Source organism: Clinocottus analis, unplaced genomic scaffold, assembly GCF_023055335.1.
Source record: "Clinocottus analis isolate CAN_PGR_092001 unplaced genomic scaffold, fCliAna1.0.p SCAF_45, whole genome shotgun sequence".
NCBI lineage: Eukaryota > Metazoa > Chordata > Actinopteri > Perciformes > Cottidae > Clinocottus > Clinocottus analis.
Window position 1 is genome coordinate 505,062 of NW_027176202.1, and position 19,791 is coordinate 524,852.

Sequence of the window (19,791 nt, forward strand, 5' to 3'; positions counted from 1 at the left end):
AACGTTCTATATAGTAAAGTATTGGTTCTATATAGTAATGTAACGGTTCTATATAGTAATGTAACGGTTCTATATAGTAATGTGAAGGTTCTATATAGTAAAGTAATGGTTCTATATAGTAATGTAACGGTTCTATATAGTAATGTAACGGTTCTATATAGTAATGTGAAGGTTCTATATAGTAAAGTAACGGTTCTATATAGTAATGTGAAGGTTCTATATAGTAAAGTAACGGTTCTATATAGTAATGTAACGGTTCTATATAGTAATGTGAAGGTTCTATATAGTAAAGTAATGGTTCTATATAGTGATGTAACGGTTCTATATAGTAATGTAATGGTTCTATATAGTGATGTAACGGTTCTATATAGTAATGTGAAGGTTCTATATAGTAAAGTATTGGTTCTATATAGTAAAGTAACGGTTCTATATAGTAATGTAACGGTTCTATATAGTGATGTAACGGTTCTATATAGTAATGTGAAGGTTCTATATAGTAAAGTAACGGTTCTATATAGTAAAGTAACGGTTCTATATAGTAATGTAACGGTTCTATATAGTGATGTAACGGTTCTATATAGTAATGTGAAGGTTCTATATAGTAAAGTATTGGTTCTATATAGTAAAGTAACGGTTCTATATAGTAATGTAACAGTTCTATATAGTAATGTGAAGGTTCTATATAGTAAAGTAACGGTTCTATATAGTAATGTGAAGGTTCTATATAGTAATGTAATGGTTCTATATAGTGATGTAACGGTTCTATATAGTAATGTAAAGGTTCTATATAGTAAAGTATTGGTTCTATATAGTAAAGTAACGGTTCTATATAGTAATGTAACGGTTCTATATAGTAATGTGAAGGTTCTATATAGTAATGTAACGGTTCTATATAGTAATGTGAAGGTTCTATATCGTAAAGTATTGGTTCTATATAGTAAAGTAATGGTTCTATATAGTGATGTCATGGTTCTATATAGTAATGTAATGGTTCTATATCGTAATGTAACGGTTCTATATAGTAATGTAATGGTTCTATATTGTAAAGTAACAGTTCTATATAGTAAAGTAACGGTTCTATATCGTAATGTAACGGTTCTATATAGTAATGTAACGGTTCTTTATATTAATGTAACGGTTCTATATTGTAAAGTAACGGTTCTATATAGTAAAGTAACGGTTCTATATCGTAATGTCACGGTTCTATCTAGTAAAGTAACGGTTCTTTATATTAATGTAACGGTTCTATATAGTAAAGTAACGGTTGTATATAGTAACGTAACGGTTCTATATAGTAAAGTAATGGTTCTTTATATTAATGTAACGGTTCTATATAGTAAAGTAATGGTTATTTGTAGTAATGTAACGGTTTTATATCGTAACGTAACGGTTCTTTATGGTAATGTAACGGTTCTATATAGTAAAGTAACGGTTCTACATAGTAATGAAGCGGTTCTATATAGTAAAGTAACAGTTCTATATATTAATGTAACGGTTCTATACAGTAAAGTAACGGTTCTATATGTCATGACTCATGAAGTGAGGCCTCGTCATGGCCGATGTTCAGACAACTGTTCCACGTCCCTGCAGCTCATGGACCAGGAAGCTGAGAACATCCCTTTACGGATTATTTAAATGTATTCACTCAGCCAGTTGTGAATAATTGTGTAACCACCTGTGGCGGTGCGTCAATAGAGGGCGCTAGTGCGCCGCCCCTCTTAACATTTTGAGATTTTATATATATATATATATGTAATATATATATATATATATATATATATATATATATATATATATATATATATATATATATATATGTTTTAGATCAACTAAAATGTCAGAAGTATTTAGAATTTAGTATTTAGAATTATGCTCACGGCGGAGGAACTTTATTTTTGAATTTTATTGAAAGATGTTTATGTTAATGACAGACGCTCGCACCAGGTGTTTAAATGACGTCATAATGGCATCAGGTGGAGGGGAAAGAGCCGCATTAGGGTTGAGAGCATACAGTTTTTACCGTGTGATCAAGGGACCGTATATTGTTTTTGAACGTTTATTATTTTGTACATTTTTGCTAAGAAATAAAAGACTAAGAAACGGAATCGAACGGTCTGATTTCATACGCGTGCGAGAAAACTCACTGTGCCCGCTGCTCTTTAGCTGAGTTATGAAAACACAGACGGAACGCCGCTACATATACCAAATAATTAAAATAAGAAACATAAGGTGTTGACGCGCTAAAAGTGTGTGGGAGACCGTAAGCCCCTGTCAACAACCACTTCAGTAAAACGTGACCAAATATAAATATTCATCATCTGTGAAAGCCTTGCCCCCTTTCTCGGGCGCCGGCCAAATGGGAGTCTATGGCAGCAAGCAAACTTTTCACGGGCGTTACAAGGAGAGCTTCTCATTGGCGGATGAAACTGGAATCTCTGGCCAATGACAACGCTTCTTATTTCAACGTGACTGGACTATTCGTCGACTCAGAGACCTGTATCATTCCCTCACTTCCTGTATAGCTCCCACGTAGCTACGCGAGCAACATAACTAACAGAGATATGGCGACTGAAAACTCTGTGGTGTCTCTACGCGAAACATCTTTCAATCCACGATCAGATGTTGACAAGAAGAGGCCGAACGAGTTGGACCCGAACGTCCGGATTTAAAAACCCAGCAGCAAAGTACTGACCGCGGGAGGACGTCCACCCGAAGCTTCTCCTCATATACATGCTAACCAGAGCTGGTTAGCTGGATGCTAATAAGCTTGGAAGGATTGCTGCAGAGGTGAGTGCACAGCAAAATGGGTAGTGTTACTTAGTGTTCATTTTCCAGTGTAAAATATTTTGAGTTGATCAGTGTTGTTTTGGGTGTTAAGAGAGCACTGGCAGGGCTGAAGAGGCTCTGGGGGCGGGGCTGTTTCTGTGAGTTAACAAAATGCACTCCTGACCGAGTTATCTGTACATCCGGTTTTCACGGTCTTTCATTTTCAACTGACGGTGAGGGTGGAGAAAGTGTCCAGAGTGTTCACAGTAAAACAGTTCAACAACAGCTTGAGCACGATGCCGCCTCGTGTTGGAGTTCATTTACAGAGAATCAGGTGGTGTTAGAAGTACTCTGAAAAGCCCCTCCCCCTTCCTCACCTCATTTCTGGTGTGAAGAGGCTCTGGGGGCGGGGCTGTTTCTGTGAGTTAACACAATGCACTCCTGACTAAGTTATCTACACATACGGTTATTCCACAATCTTTCTGTTTTACTTACATCCTGTGAGATCCTGTTCAATGGAGTTTGACAGGACGACCCAGCATGCAGTTCAGCGGTGTAACTTTATGAATGTGAAACCCTGAATTAAGTTCTCATCACTGTTGTGTATTCAGACTTTCATGTGTCATAAGACAATACTGTGAGTGTTGGATATTAACACAATGAAAGAGTTAAAATATTAACACTATCCAAAGTGTAAATTTAACTCTGAACCCGAGTGGATTGTATAAACACTGGCTTAGTGTTGATTTTAACACTAAGGGAGGTTATTTCACGCTTCCGATTTTGCTTTGTAGTTTGTGTGTGAGTTTGTGTTATAGCTCCAGGCGAGAGCATCAAGGTGGCTCCTGGCCTTTTGTATATGTTGATGAGCCATCAAGACACACAAAACATAGTTTTTTGTGTGTCTCCAGCCATGATAATGGTTAAAGTCAAAGGTTATTAGCATCTATATGGCCGTAGCACCAGGCTACAGCCATCAAGCTGGCTCCTGGCTTTTTGTCTGTTGTTGAGCCATTACAACACACAAAACATATTGTTTTTTGTCAACTTTGATTATTGGCTTTTGTCTGGAGTATAAATCTTGTTTGTAGTAGATATTTCCCCACAACTTATCTCTCTCTCTCTCTCTCTCTCTCTCTCTCTCTCTCTCTCTCTCTCTCTCTCTCTCTCTCTCTCTCTCTCTCTCTCTCTATTTATCTGTAGGTTTGTAACACCATACTTGGAAACACCAGAGAACGCGTTGCCTTCAAAGACCTCATCAGTGCCACCTTACTGCAGAGTCCCAGTGTGGATGCTACAATTAGTGGCCTACTCTGTTAACACCCAGTGTAAAATGTGATGTTTCTCTTCCTGAATCTATTCTGCTCTAAACCTCTTTCATGTGAGGGTCTGAGCTCCTCTTTTATTCTGTAAACCTCTGAAACCCAACCCAACGTTTCTTAAACCATTCTGCTCTGAACCGCTCATGCCCAAAGTTACAGTTTGTCGATAGTTGTTATTGGACAGTGTTGAGCTGTTTTCTTGAAATAAGAGTTTTTTTAGAATATTCGACTGAAAAACTTTTTTCTTCTCATTGTGGAGTACTATTTAAACCAACGACGCCCAACTGCGCCCACTCCCCAAAAAAAGTCACCAGCCGCCACTGGTAACCACGCCGACAGTTGTCCTCCACTGAGTGGTCGTTGAACATCTGATCACCAAACTGCCTCGAGCAGGGACAATGACAGCAGCTCCCCGTTCTCCAACGGCTCCACTGATGATGGCTTCCTCTGCTTCCTGCTGATGACATCACAAACATGTCTCTGACTCTTTGTGCTCCACGATCCGCAAAGACACACAGGCGGTGTGTTTCCACAACATTCTGCAGCGTGGGGAGCTGCTCAGCATCAGGATGTGCATCCCTCTGCTTAGAGCTCTCGCTGCGTGCTGCTCCATGCGACCATGCGGCCACAGGGTGATGCATGACTGCAGCCTCTAGAAGAGGCTTTCCCAGATGAAGACAGCGAGGCTGGGCTGTGACCCCGCAGGCTATGAGCTCATACAGGAAGTCATGATGATGTGAGCTCATACAGGAAGTCATCATGATGCTCATACAGGAAGTCATCATGATGTGAGCTCATACAGGAAGTCATCATGACGTGAGCTCATACAGGAAGTCATCATGACGTGAGCTCATACAGGAAGTCATCATGACGTGAGCTCATACAGGAAGTCATCATGATGTGAGCTCATACAGGAAGTCATCATGACGTGAGCTCGTACAGGAAGTCATCATGATGCTCATACAGGAAGTCATCATGATGCTCATACAGGAAGTCATCATGATGTGAGTCATACAGGAAGTCATCATGATGTGAGCTCATACAGGAAGTCATCATGATGTGAGCTTGTACAGGAAGTCATCATGATGCTCATACAGGAAGTCATCATGATGTGAGTCATACAGGAAGTCATCATGATGTGAGCTCATACAGGAAGTCATCATGATGTGAGCTTGTACAGGAAGTCATCATGATGTGAGCTCATACAGGAAGTCATCATGATGTGAGCTCATACAGGAAGTCATCATGATGTGAGCTTGTACAGGAAGTCATCATGATGTGAGCTCATACAGGAAGTCATCATGATGTGAGCTTGTACAGGAAGTCATCATGATGTGAGCTCGTACAGGAAGTCATCATGATGTGAGCTCATACAGGAAGTCATCATGACGTGAGCTCGTACAGGAAGTCATCATGATGTGAGCTTGTACAGGAAGTCATCATGATGTGAGCTTGTACAGGAAGTCATCATGATGTGAGTTCATACAGGAAGTCATCATGATGTGAGCTCATACAGGAAGTCATCATGATGTGAGCTCGTACAGGAAGTCATCATGATGTGAGCTTGTACAGGAAGTCATCATGATGTGAGCTTGTACAGGAAGTCATCATGATGTGAGCTCATACAGGAAGTCATCATGATGTGAGCTCATACAGGAAGTCATCATGATGTGAGCTCGTACAGGAAGTCATCATGATGTGAGCTTGTACAGGAAGTCATCATGATGTGAGCTTGTACAGGAAGTCATCATGATGTGAGCTCATACAGGAAGTCATCATGATGTGAGCTCGTACAGGAAGTGGCAACAAGTCAACTAATTAAACATCCAATCATGACAAACCAACAGGAAGGACGACTCGGTTCACGTGAAGGACGACTCAACTTTTCACTCCAGTTTACATTGATTCATCTGAAAGATTAATGTGAAGAGAACAAAGAAAACTAGAAAACATGTAACAAAAAACACAAGTGAAGAAAGAGCAGAAGACACACAACACAAAGACACAACAACACACAGACACAACAACACAAAGACACAACAACACACAGACAGACACAACAACACACAGACAGACACAACAACACACAGACACAACAACACAAAGACACAACAACACAAAGACACAAAACAAAGACACAACAACACAAAGACACAAAACACAGACACAACAACACAAAGACACAAAACACAGACACAACAACACAAAGACACAACACACAGACACAACAACACAAAGAAACAACACACAGACACAACAACACAAAGAAACAACAAACAGACACAACAACACAAAGACACAACACACATACTCAACAACACACACACAGACACAACACAAAGATACAACAACACACAGACACAACAACACAAAGACACAATACACAGACACAACAACACAAAGACACAACATACAGACACAACAACACACAGACACAACAACACAGACACAACACAAAGACACAACAACACACAGACACAACAACACAAAGACACAACACACAGACACAACAACACACAGACACAACACACAGACACAACAACACAAAGACACAACACACAGACACAACAACACAGACACAACACAAAGACACAACAACACACAGACACAACAACACAAAGACACAACACAGTGTCTCGGCAGAAAGAAAGAACATTCAGACACACACATGTTTCAAATGTGAGGAAAGATGTGAGATATGAAACGCTGAACAAAATGAATGAATACGACACGGTGCGGTTACGGGAGATATGAACACACACACACACACACACACACACACACACACACACACACACACACACACACACACACACATTAATGATATACAGTCACAACATTTCACAACCTTAAAGTATGGGCTCAGAACAGTCTCAATCTGCACCCTGAACCCTGGAGCCCTGAACCCTCAGGGACTCAGTGACGTAGCTGCTGAGTGGTTGAGGGTGAGAGTCTGTGAGGCTTGATGGTGTGAATATGAATGACAGCACTTTACTGCAACATCACATGACTACATTAAAAATATTGTGTACAATTATGTATTTATTTTATTCTTTTTATTTCCTGGTTTAAACGTTTTCCTCATAAGATGAGAAGTCATTTTATATTATTTATTCACTCATTTTTGTCAAAATAAAATGTTTGATACATGTACAGAAAAAAAAGAATATATATATATATATATATATATATATATATATATATATATATATATATATATATATATATATATATATATTTATGTTCTGTTTGCATTCCTCTGATTCATGTGTTTTTATGTTCCATAATGTTGTAAAGGTATTTTATCAGCTGAATGCCCACGTGCCTCTTTGTTTACCTTTTTTTTATGTCTCCGTTCTTCCATTGGGAACTGTGTGTTAAACCTCACGTTGCAATGCATTGTGGGTAATTTCCTTAGGCAAAGTCAGCATCTAATGTTGACTTACGGAAAGGGTTAATAAAGGGCTCAAAATGTCCGCCACAGAGCCCTCAGGCCCTCCACCATGTGACACTAGGACGCCCTAAACCCTCCAGGACTTCACGGAGCCTCAACGTCTGTGAGTCATGAGGGAGGAGACGGATTGAGATGCAGCTCAGTCACCTGGTAGCCGCAGATCCACTCACCACCAGCAGAGGGAGCTCTGGCTATGTGTTCACCAGCTGTGTGTGAGAGAGAGAGAGAGAGAGAGAGAGAGAGAGAGAGAGAGAGAGAGAGAGAGAGAGAGAGAGAGAGAGAGAGAGAGAGAGAGAGAGAGAGAGAGAGAGAGAGAGAGAGAGAGAGAGAGAGAGAGAGAGAGAGAGAGAGAGAGGAGTGAATGCTTGGAACCAGTCCAACACACTAATGCCTTCACTGAGAGAGAGAGAGAGAGAGAGAGAGAGAGAGAGAGAGAGAGAGAGAGAGAGAGAGAGAGAGAGAGACATCAGCTGGTTTCCATGACAATAATAACCATAAGCAGATTGTCCATCCCATTGTGTAGCTCCACGTTCCACTGTGGGTCGAAGTTATGATCAGTTATGAACACGTGTGTGTGTGTGTGAATATGTGTATTGTGTGTGTGTGAATATGTGTGTGAATGTGTGTGTGTGCGTGTGTGTGTGTGTGTGTGTGTGTGTGTGAATATGTGTGTGTGTGTGTGTGTGTGAATATGTGTGTGTGTGTGAATGTGTGTGTTAACATGTGTGTGTGTGTGTGTGTGTGTGTGCATGTGTGAATGTGTGTGTACGTGTGTGTGTACGTGTGTGTGTGTGTGTGTGAATATGTGTGTGTACGTGTGTGTGTGTGTGTGTGAATATGTGTGTGTACATGTGTGTGTGTGTGAATGTGTGTGTTACATACTTACGGATAGGAAGATGAATCTGAAGAACTCGCACACAGCTTCTTTCTGCCGTCGACACGTGTCGACAATCGATAACACGCAACTCACACACAGCCACAAGCGTCGCCGTGGATACCATTCACACAGCGCTGTGTCCAATATTTATTATGAACTGACATAAAATCAACCTGTTCTCCATCATTTAGAAATACTACAAACAAATGTTACTTCTGTGTTTCTCTAAAGGAGGAGCTCCACGGGGTCTGAGGGGAACGATGTCATCGCTGCTCACCGGGACATGGACCAACAGCGGCTAGCAGCTAGCAGCTAGCCGCTAGTCAGAGAGTTCTAGTCGCTCAGCAGAACACGAACGCTTCCACAGCAAACAATGCAATGCATGAATTATGAATTATTTACAATAATGAATTACTCCATGAAAGAAGAGTTCAAGCTTTTCCTTCCTGGAAGTCTTCCTCCTGTAACGAGGACCAAGAGCTCTTTCCAGGAAACGTCCTGGAGAAGTTTCATGTCCTGAATGAAATGTGAGCAGAATGTTTGCACAGTGATGACCAAACCTGTGCAAACATCGCTCAGTGTCTCATGAAGCCAATGAAACATCAGAAGATCTATGAGACCTCCAGAATGAACCGCTAGCGTCCCTCTCATGCTGTCGACACAACGGCTAGCTGTGCTAAAGCTAAAGCTAAGTGAGCCGGTACAACAGACACATTGAGGAGAGCCTCTGTTGTGTCTTCAGTGTGTGAAGAAAGACATTGAGGGTCAAACCCATCATCATCATCCTCGTAGTGTCTATCATCATCATCCTCATCATCCTCGTAGTGTCTATCATCATCATCCTCATCATCCTCGTAGTGTCTATCATCATCATCCTCATCATCCTCGTAGTGTCTATCATCATCATCCTCGTAGTGTCTATCATCATCATCCTCGTAGTGTTTATCATCATCATCCTCGTAGTGTCTATCATCATCATCATCATCCTTGTAGTGTTTATCATCATCATCCTCGTAGTGTCTATCATCATCATCCTCGTAGTGTCTATCATCATCATCATCATCATCCTTGTAGTGTCTATCATCATCATCCTCGTAGTGTCTATCATCATCATCCTCGTAGCGTCTATCATCCTCGTAGCGTCTATCCTCATCATCCTCGTAGCGTCTATCCTCATCATCCTCGTAGCGTCTATCCTCATCATCCTCGTAGCGTCTATCATCCTCGTAGCGTCTATCCTCATCATCCTCGTAGCGTCTATCCTCATCATCCTCGTAGCGTCTATCATCATCATCCTCGTAGCGTCTATCCTCATCATCCTCGTAGCGTCTATCCTCATCATCCTCGTAGCGTCTATCCTCATCATCCTCGTAGCGTCTATCATCCTCGTAGCGTCTATCCTCATCATCCTCGTAGCGTCTATCCTCATCATCCTCGTAGCGTCTATCATCCTCGTAGCGTCTATCATCCTCGTAGCGTCTATCCTCATCATCCTCGTAGCATCTGACCTCCGCATGTGCAAGCTAGCGTCGCTAAATGCTAAAACGGCCTCTGCAAAGTCTCGCACCACTCACATTGGAAATCAAACAGTTTTTCACACACACACACACACACACACACACACACACCCTGGATGATTGAAGCAGCATATGCATCGCCGTGTGCGGCTGATAAGCAACAAGAAAAAGAAGTATCTGAATGCGCAAACATTCAAGCACCATTAAATGTTAAAAGCAGCGGGGACACACCCTCCCACACACACACACACACACACACACACACACACACACACAGGCAGGTCTCGCAGCACACATGGGCATAGATTATCACACTGTCACACTCCAACGGATAACAAGCTGCAGACCAGTGGTGGTGGAGGGGCGGAGGAGCGGGGGAGGAGGAAGACACAAACGACACACACACCTTTCTATGAACTCCCAGCCAGCGGCGTGCACTATATATTCTCTGTGTGTGTTTTTGTGTGTTTGTGTCATAAACATTAGCATGCGGCGCCTCGTACCCTTTAATACAGCTCTCGTCCTGCTTGTGTATTTGTTCGTTGCGAGTGTGAATGGACGTGAATATAAAGCGTATCATGGCCGACGCTGCTGATCCTGCACAGGACTCTGCTGGATGAATATTACATGGAACATACCTTCTGTGGTTTCTTTAACAGCCAACGCTGTGGGACGCATGTAATATTTAAAACGGCTTGTCAAAAGGGGATGAAGCTCACTTTGGCGATGTGTAGCATCTCCATTGATACTCGCACTAACCAGAAAACACACAACTCACAACACACAACTCACATAACACAGGCCCTCTCTCAGCGTGTGGCTTGTGGAGCTGTCTCTGATGTGGACCGGAGGACATGAACACTACGGTAGCAGCACTTGCTGACATAGTGGGCTCGTTGCAGACCCTTCACTGGACCCTCTGTGGAGCTCTTCAAGCTGATGGAGGAGGGCTGTTCCCTCTCTTCTACAACAGGCTTTAGGTCCAAGCTATTTGTTGTAGTAACAACAAAGGTACCTCACGTTACGTTACCTTACGTTATGCTACGTTACATTACCTTACGCTACCTTACGTTACCTTACGTTACCTTACTTTTCGTTACCTTACGCTACGTTACCTTACGCTACGTTACCTTACGCTACGTTACCTTACTTTACTTTACATTACCTTACTTTACGTTACCTTACTTTACGTTACCTTACGTTACCTTATGTTACCTTACGTTACCTAACGTTACCTCATCTAACTTTAGCTTTTGTTACCTTATGTTACCTTACGTTACGTTACCTTACGTTACGTTACCTTACGTTACGTTACCTTACGTTACCTTATGTTACCCTACGTTACCTAACGTTACCTCATCTAACTTTAGCTTTTGTTACCTTGCATTACGTTACCTTACGCTACGTTACCTTACGCTACGTTACCTTACGCTACGTTACCTTACGCTATGTTACCTTACGCTACCTTACGTTACTTGACCTCACGTTACCTAACGTTACCTTACGTTACCTTATGCTACGTTACCTTACGTTACGCTACCTTACGTTACGCTACCTTACGTTACGCTACCTTACGTTACGCTACCTTACGTTACCTTATGTTACCTTACATTACCTTACGTTACCTTACGTTACCTTACGTTACGTTACCTTACGTTACCTTACGTTACGTTACCTTACGTTACGCTACCTTATGCTACCTTAGATTACCTTATGTTACCTTACGTTACCTCACGTTACCTACTGTTACCTCATATAACTTTAGCTGTTGTTACCTTTCGTTACGTTACGTTACGCTACATTGCGTTATCTTAAGTTAACTTTTTATTACGTTACATTTCGTTACATTTAACCATCCGAAAGCAGAGAAATCCCAGCAGCTCACTTGCTCCTGGGATTTCTGGATTGCCATCAATTTTTTAATGCTGTAGAGACGAAAGAGAAAAGACTGGGAGAATATCTCATTCACTGCTTCTCTCTCTCTCTCTCTCTCCCTCTCTCTGTCTCTCACTCGCTCTTCGTTAGCAAAGCAGATGGTGTGAGTGAGCAGGCCGGTCATTTCTAAATCAATAGCCGGGCACATGGGAGTCACTGTGTGTGTTTGAGAAAAAGCCCATAACACGTACACTGTGGCACACACACACACACATGCACACACACACACACACACACACACACACACACACACACACACACACACACACACACACACACACACACACACACACACACAGGCTTTTCCAAAAGAACACCAAAAAAAAAGAAGCGAATGCAGAAATAAATACACATGTATGCAAAGCACACATCCGTGGATACATGCGCACAAATACATACACACAATTATCTCGGCACACATGCACATACCAAATGCTGGGGGGTTAGGTGGAGAAGCGAGGGACGGAGATGGAGAGTAAACCAACAGCCCTGCAGCTTATTTCTGCAGACAAGCTGTTTAATATGTCTGCCCCACGACGAGGATTTAAACCTCCAGAGCTGCTCCACTGGAGGACATGCATCTCTCTGTCTCCTCAGATGTTACAGCACTCCTCTCTCTCTCTCTCTCTGTCTCTCTCTCTCTCTCTCTCTCTCTCTCTCTCTCTCTCTCTGTCTCTGTCTCTCTCTGTCTCTCTCTCTCACACACACTTATGATACGTTACCTTACGTTACAGAGACAGAGACAGAGAGATCTCTCTCTCTCTCTCTCTCTCTCTCTCTCTCTCTCTCTATCTCTGTCTCTCTCTCTCTCTCTCTCTCTCTCTCTCTCTCTCTATCTCTCTGTCTCTGTCTGTCTCTCTCTCTCTCTGTCTCTCTCTGTCTCTCTCTCTCTCTGTCTCTCTCTGTCTCTGTCTCTGTCTCTCTCTCTGTCTCTCTCTCTCTCTGTCTGTCTCTCTCTCTCTCTGTCTGTCTCTCTCTGTCTCTCTGTCTGTCTCTCTGTCTCTCTCTCTGTCTCTGTCTCTCTTAGCAAACAGCAGCTGAAGCTGGAGGTGGCGGGGACATTTTACAGTTTCATTAAAGTCATAATCCACAACCTGTTGTTGCTCCGTGCTTGTGAACCGGTGAAGGAAGAACGTCTTCAGTTCCTGGGTTTGATTCTACAAAGAGACGTAAAGGACGTTTGATCCGTTCTGTGTGGGGAGTCAGCGGCCCGACACTTTAAACCATGACGCTGCACGGTCTCGCGGCCATGTTGGCGTGTGTTTCCACTTATATGCATACGGTCTTTTCTAAACCAATCAGACGTGAACCACTTTATTTGATTTTTAGGTGTACTGGAAACAACATGACTTGGTTATGAATCACGAAAAGAACCTTATTACATTTTATTAGGATTACAATACTTACCTTTGTTATGCAAAATGTGTGTGTGTTTTTTTTTTTTACGATATTCACATATTTGTTAAGTACATGAGTTAGTTACATAACACAACTTAAATATGTCCCAGTGGATTAAGGTTCAATCGTCGCAGTGTGTCTTGGCCTTTAAGTGGATATTAAAGAGCAGCACTCCAAGAGCACGAATAAAAAGCTGCACATTACAATCACAATATTTTCCAGCACAATCAATTGTTACGGTGACAAAAAACGGGAAAACAGGAGCTTCACAGGAGCTTCTGTGGAGAGTTATCAGAATCTGAGTGAGATGAACACAAGCAGCATTTGGGCCTGAAATTAAAACTGTGGTTGAGGAGGAGAATCACTGACATGCTCAGCCGGCTGTATTCAAATTAGGAAATAGTAATTACAAATAATGAATCTTCAGTAATCCCCTCTGAACGGAGCTTTGGTTTACTCCAACCTCTCTCAGTGGCACTGCAGACCTCCAGGCGTAACATTTGATCTGCTCGCGCATCTGAAAGATCTTTGAGAAAATAAGATTTGTAGGACCCAATAACAGACCAAGAGATGTAATGACAATAATAAAAGTGATTGACCGATTTGCTTTGTTTCTTGTTCTGGAAATGACCTCAAACTAATGAACCTTCATCTCCTAACAACCACAGATTAATACATACAGTCACTTTCTGCAGTTGACCCTTTGCTTCGTCCGGCCTCTTGAGCAAACCGGCCCGTCACAGCGCAGATAACACGAGGACCCGGCTCTGCTCCACAGACTCTCTGGCAATGCTTTTAGGTTTTCTTCATTTTCAGGCTGGTTTGGTGGATTTGGAGCTCGTCATGGTTACAGGTTGTGTAACAGTGATACTCATTTCTCTTTTTGAAAGAGATATACCTTTATATATAGTATAAGTAAAAACCTGTGGAGCTAACATTAGCTTTGACTGGTGATAGCATTTATTTGCTGTGCTAACTACTGAATTTAGACTGCTTTTGCTTGTCAATGATTGTAACAGTAAATAAAGACAGGAACCCTGTTGTTCCTTCATGTCATGTGCTGGATCAGTTTTGTAGCTTTAGCTTCTTTCTTTTTGAGCTGTTTTCACTGCTCCTGAACGTGTCCTTTAAACACCTACTGGAGACACTTCTGTCTGCTTCTTTCTGAAATCACCTTTTCCAAAAGCTCCTTCAGGAGTGCAGTCAGTGGCAGTGTGAGCTCTACAGCAGCTCTAACAGCTTGACAGACGCTTCTGATTAGCAAAGGGTCAGATCATGAGGTCACGATCATAAGTTCAGCTGGTACCAACCAACGAGGCACAAATTCACAAAATCATAAGCTCTCTAAAAAGCTCCAAATGCAGAGATGCTTTTCAATTTGACACCATGTTTGTGAAATCTCACAAAGATACTTTAACTCCTCCCATTGCTCATTTAATTCATTTGTCCATTAAGCACAGCTTGTTCCCTGATGACTGGAAAGGTGCCATTGTTACACCTGTTTTTAAATCTGGAGACTGCCTTGAAGCCAGTAATTATAGGCCGATGAGCATATTGCCAGTGCTGTCAAAGGTTGCAGAGAAAGTCGGCATTCAACAACTGACAACATTTCTTAACACAAGCACTTTTGGACTACATCGTATGCAGTTTGGATTTAAAACTAATCATTCCACAGAAACTGCAACCTAGCACTTAATAGAGAAAATCAAATCAAGCCTCTACAAAGGAGGAGTGATCGGTGCTGTGTTTTTAGATCTAAGTAAAGCTTTTGATACGGTCAATCATGATGTTCTACTATCGAAACTCTCAAAATTGAACTTTTCATTTGAAGCACTGGCATGGATGTCTTCATACCTATCAAACAGGATGCAATGTGTTAAAGTTGGTGGTGCACTGTCCAGAAACCTGCAATGTAAAATGGGTGTTCCATAAGGGTCAGTGTTGGGTCCCTTATTATTTAGTCTGTATGTTAATAATCTCCATGAACAGTGTCATAATGTAGAAATACAAATGTATGCAGATGACACTGTTGTTTACACACACGCTAAAACTCCCGAGTTGGCAGCTGTCAAACTAACAATTGCATTGGAAAGGACCTCACACTGGCTTCATCAGTCATGTCTGAGCCTAAATGTCAACAAGACAGAAGGGATGTGTTTCTCTAAAACCATGGAACAACCTCCTGATGTTGATATTCTGATCGAAGGTGAAAGGATTGATATTGTTACTGATTTGAAATATCTTGGCATGACACTGGACCAAAATTTGAATTGCAAACAACATGTTAAGAGAATGGTCAAAACTATAAGCTATAATCTGGCTGATTTTAAACATATTAGAAACTGTCTTTCAGTGGATGCTGCTAAGATTTTTATGCATGCCATGATCCTCTCACATATATCATATTGCATCACATCTTGGGGGCAGGCTGGTGAAACAACCTTAAAACCACTGGAATCCCTTCACAAACAAACTCTTAAAACATTGGACAAAAACAGTGCATTTCCATCACTGTAGGATACTGGAGAAACACAATCTGCTGAGCTTCATGAATTTGAGATTATTTACAAATATGTGCATGGTCTATAAAATTCTAGATGTCTTGGCCCCTCCTCCACTGCGTGACCTTGTGTACAGTCGCTCAGTGACGTCAGTCAGATCCAGTAGAAGAGCCTCAGTATTGGACTGCACTGTCCCATTTCGCCGCACTGCATTTGGGGAATCATCCTTTACTGAGAAAGACACAAATAGTGGAAGAACCTGCTGACGAGGTGAAGAGCTGCAGCTCATCACACTTTGAAAAAACTATGAAACATCTGCTGAAGTCTGGTCAGCACTGTACTCATTGAGCACAATTATTAGGGTTGGTGTCACTTTTAACATGTTCTTACATTTTCTTTTATTGACTTTTAATTGATTGTAGTACTTACTTTTAACAGTTATTATTACTTATTATTAATAAGCTGTATTATTGCTTGTATTGTGCCCTCTTTCCCCATATAATGTTTTATTGTGTATTTTATCCTGTACTATTTGTTCTTGTTTTCTTGTTTTATGTTTGTCCTGGTCTGTTAAGGGACTGCAGATGCAAACTAGCGATAGCTAAAATCTGGTATTGTGCATGAAATGGTAATACATTTATGTTTTAACTGTACGTGGTCCCTTTTAAATAAAGATATATATATATATATATATATATATATATATATATATATATATATATATATATATATATATATAAAGTGTGTTCCCTTGAAGGCATGAGGACTTAATTAGAGGCCCCACGAACTGATTTGGGTTTGTGATTATGTCTTGACTGTCTTACCTTGGTCATAAGAAGCTACATTGTGTTGTGTATGCTGTGCTACATTGTGTTGTGTATGCTGTGCTACATTGTGTTGTGTATGCTGTGCTACATTGTGTTGTGTATGTTGTGCTACACTAAACAGTGAAACATTTTTGAATCTAGATAATCTTCACAGAATTTCAATCAGACACCAAAGTGTTTGGATTGATGAATCTGAACTTGATCTCTTCCCAGCGTGTGGATCTGAAGGGCGATATACTCTCTTGCAACTACAGCTGCTGTATCGACGGACTCGTGTTGGTTTATAGTTCCTGTGTGTTTTTCATACTCCAGACCAGCAGGTGGCGCAACGAGCGTTTAGAGTGGACCTGCACACCGACGTTCACGATATCTCCCTCCAGGAGTTCACCTCCATCTTTGTGTCCTGATACTCCGTCAGATGGTTTTATAAATGCTCATATTTGTGGACCTCTTCAGCCAAACGTTCTTCAACAGGATCCATTGTTCCTGTTTCTGCTGTGGCTTTTAAAAACAGAGGTATGATGCTGTGAAACCGGACATGAGACCCAGAAAGGACGTGGTTAGTGGACCAATCACAGCCTTTCTGCTACGAACGTCTTGCGTAGCTTTGACGGATAGTCAAACATTTTGGGTGACGCACACAAGCACGCAAGATGGCTGATGGGACCACGCAAGGGGCCATAAGGGTCTTGCATGCTTGCGTCTCTGTGTAAAACCAGAGTATAAATGACCCTTAAGCCTCGGTGAGAGCTCGTGGAGCAGAAGCCGCCTTTATTAGAAACACACTTTGCTTGACTCATCATCTTCCAATAGAGCCACCAAATAAATCTAGTGGTCCACACTCCCTCAGGTGACTGTAGACAAAAGGTGAACATTGTGCAGCCTTAGCGCTCACCTCAGACAGCAAATCAACACCGCCGTGCATTTTCACATCTCCCAGTAGCAGGATAATGGGATTTCACTCCGTAACCACATCATTTAGGAGGCTCTCTTCCTCTGCTGCAGTCTGGATCTCACAGCAAGGCTCTGTCTTTCACCGGGCTGTAGAAACTCTGAAGATGCAACATCTCTAATATCTATGTATGTTGCTGTGAAAACAGCTCCTTCAAACAACTGTATTGGTTCAAGTTTCTCACCAAAACTACATTTTCTGAGATGACATCATGAAAATGTTATAATTCATCTGAGGCCAATACTCATTTTCACTGAGCAGAGCATGAACACATCACAATGTAACCGAATACAACCGTTAGCGGTGCTGCTATGGTTACCAGCTCCCCTCCTGACAACTTAAACACAATGTAACATTATTGGTGATCTGCAACTATGAATGCAGATGTCCTGATGTATTTTACTGAATATTGAAGGACCAATCATCAGTAAAACTTTATTTCACAGTGTGATTTTACGTCTAAATTCTTCTAAATTCATCATGTTGGAGATCGATCACAAAGTACCCCGCCTTAAGCTCGCCCTGCTAAGAGAAACAGTTAGACTTCAAACTAGAGGTTGAGATCATTATCACAATGTTCACAATGTTTAATATCTTCACAATGTTTAATATCTTCACAATGGTTAGTATGGTCACTATGTTCACAATGTGTTACACCCAGACCTCCTGGGTAGTTTTGTGTTCTCTGTTTGTTTCTGTTGTGTTGTCTGTCACTCACTTTGGCCGTGTCTACTACCTAGCTCTGACTTTCAGTGTTTAGGGCGCCACACTGACAAAACCAGCAGACCTCAGAGCACTGAAAGTACCGGATGGAGCACTGCAAACGGTCAAAACATTCAGTGTAAAACGATGGACACTACTCGCACTGAACGGGCGCCATCTTGGCTACGTAGCAGAAGAGGAGGAGCCCTTTCACTAGCTTTTCATTAATTATTTATATCCTCCTGCCGCGATTGTGGAGGTGTTGCAGTTTCCACATAGGTTGGAGAAAGAGGAACACAAGGGACAAAAAGAGGGCAGTAAGTGCGTTCATTTTGTCAGTTTCAGATTCGCGGGTATCGCGAGCAGATTTGCGGACGCCAGTTAGTGTTGTACTGGAGTGTACTTCCTGGCGTGTTCGGTAGTAGACACGGACGGCCTTTGTCTCTGGTTCCAGACTCCTCCCCCTCGTGTGTCGTCCTCCTGTGTGATTGCAAACCCCGGCCTCATTGTTTCCACCTGTTTCCCTGACTCAGGAACTGCATCTGGTTTATCTCTGTAACACTAGTTACCGTTTAGTGTCCCGTTCCCCTTTAGTGTCCTGTTCCCCTTTTGTGTCCCGTTCCCATTTAGTGTCTCGTTCTCCTTTAGTGTCCCGTTCTCCTTTAGTGTCTCGTTCCCCTTTAGTGTCTCATTCCCCTTTAGTGTCCCATTCCCGTTTAGTGTCCCATTCCCGTTTAGTGTCCCGTTCCCCTTTAGTGTCCCGTTCTCCTTTAGTGTCCCGTTCTCCTTTAGTGTCTCGTTCCCCTTTAGTGACTCATTCCCCTTTAGTGTCCCGTTCCCCTTTTTTGTCCCGTTCCCCTTTTGTGTCCTGTTCCCCTTTTGTGTCCCGTTCCCATTTAGTGTCTCGTTCTCCTTTAGTGTCCCGTTCTCCTTTAGTGTCTCGTTCCCCTTTAGTGTCTCATTCCCCTTTAGTGTCTCATTCCCCTTTAGTGTCCCATTCCCGTTTAGTGTCCCATTCCCGTTTAGTGTCCCGTTCCCCTTTAGTGTCCCGTTCTCCTTTAGTGTCCCGTTCTCCTTTAGTGTCTCGTTCCCCTTTAGTGACTCATTCCCCTTTAGTGTCCCATTCCCCTTTAGTGTCCCATTCCCATTTAGTGTCCCATTCTCGTTTAGTGTCTCGTTCTCCTTTAGTGTCTCATTCCCCTTTAGTGTCCCATTCCCGTTTAGTGTCCCATTCCCGTTCAGTGTCCCGTTCCCATTTAGTAACCTAGTCTGGTCCCCCGTCCGACTGGGTTCCCTGATACAATGTTCACAATATTTTGTGAGATAATTAATCGAAAAAGTAAAATCTAGTGACATCTAGTGACCACATACCATTTAGTGACCACATACCATCTAGTGACCACATACTATCTAGTGACCACATACTATCTAGTGACCACAGACCATTTAGTGACCACATACTATCTAGTGACCACATACCATTTAGTGACCACATACCATCTAGTGACCACACACCATCTAGTGACCACATACTATCTAG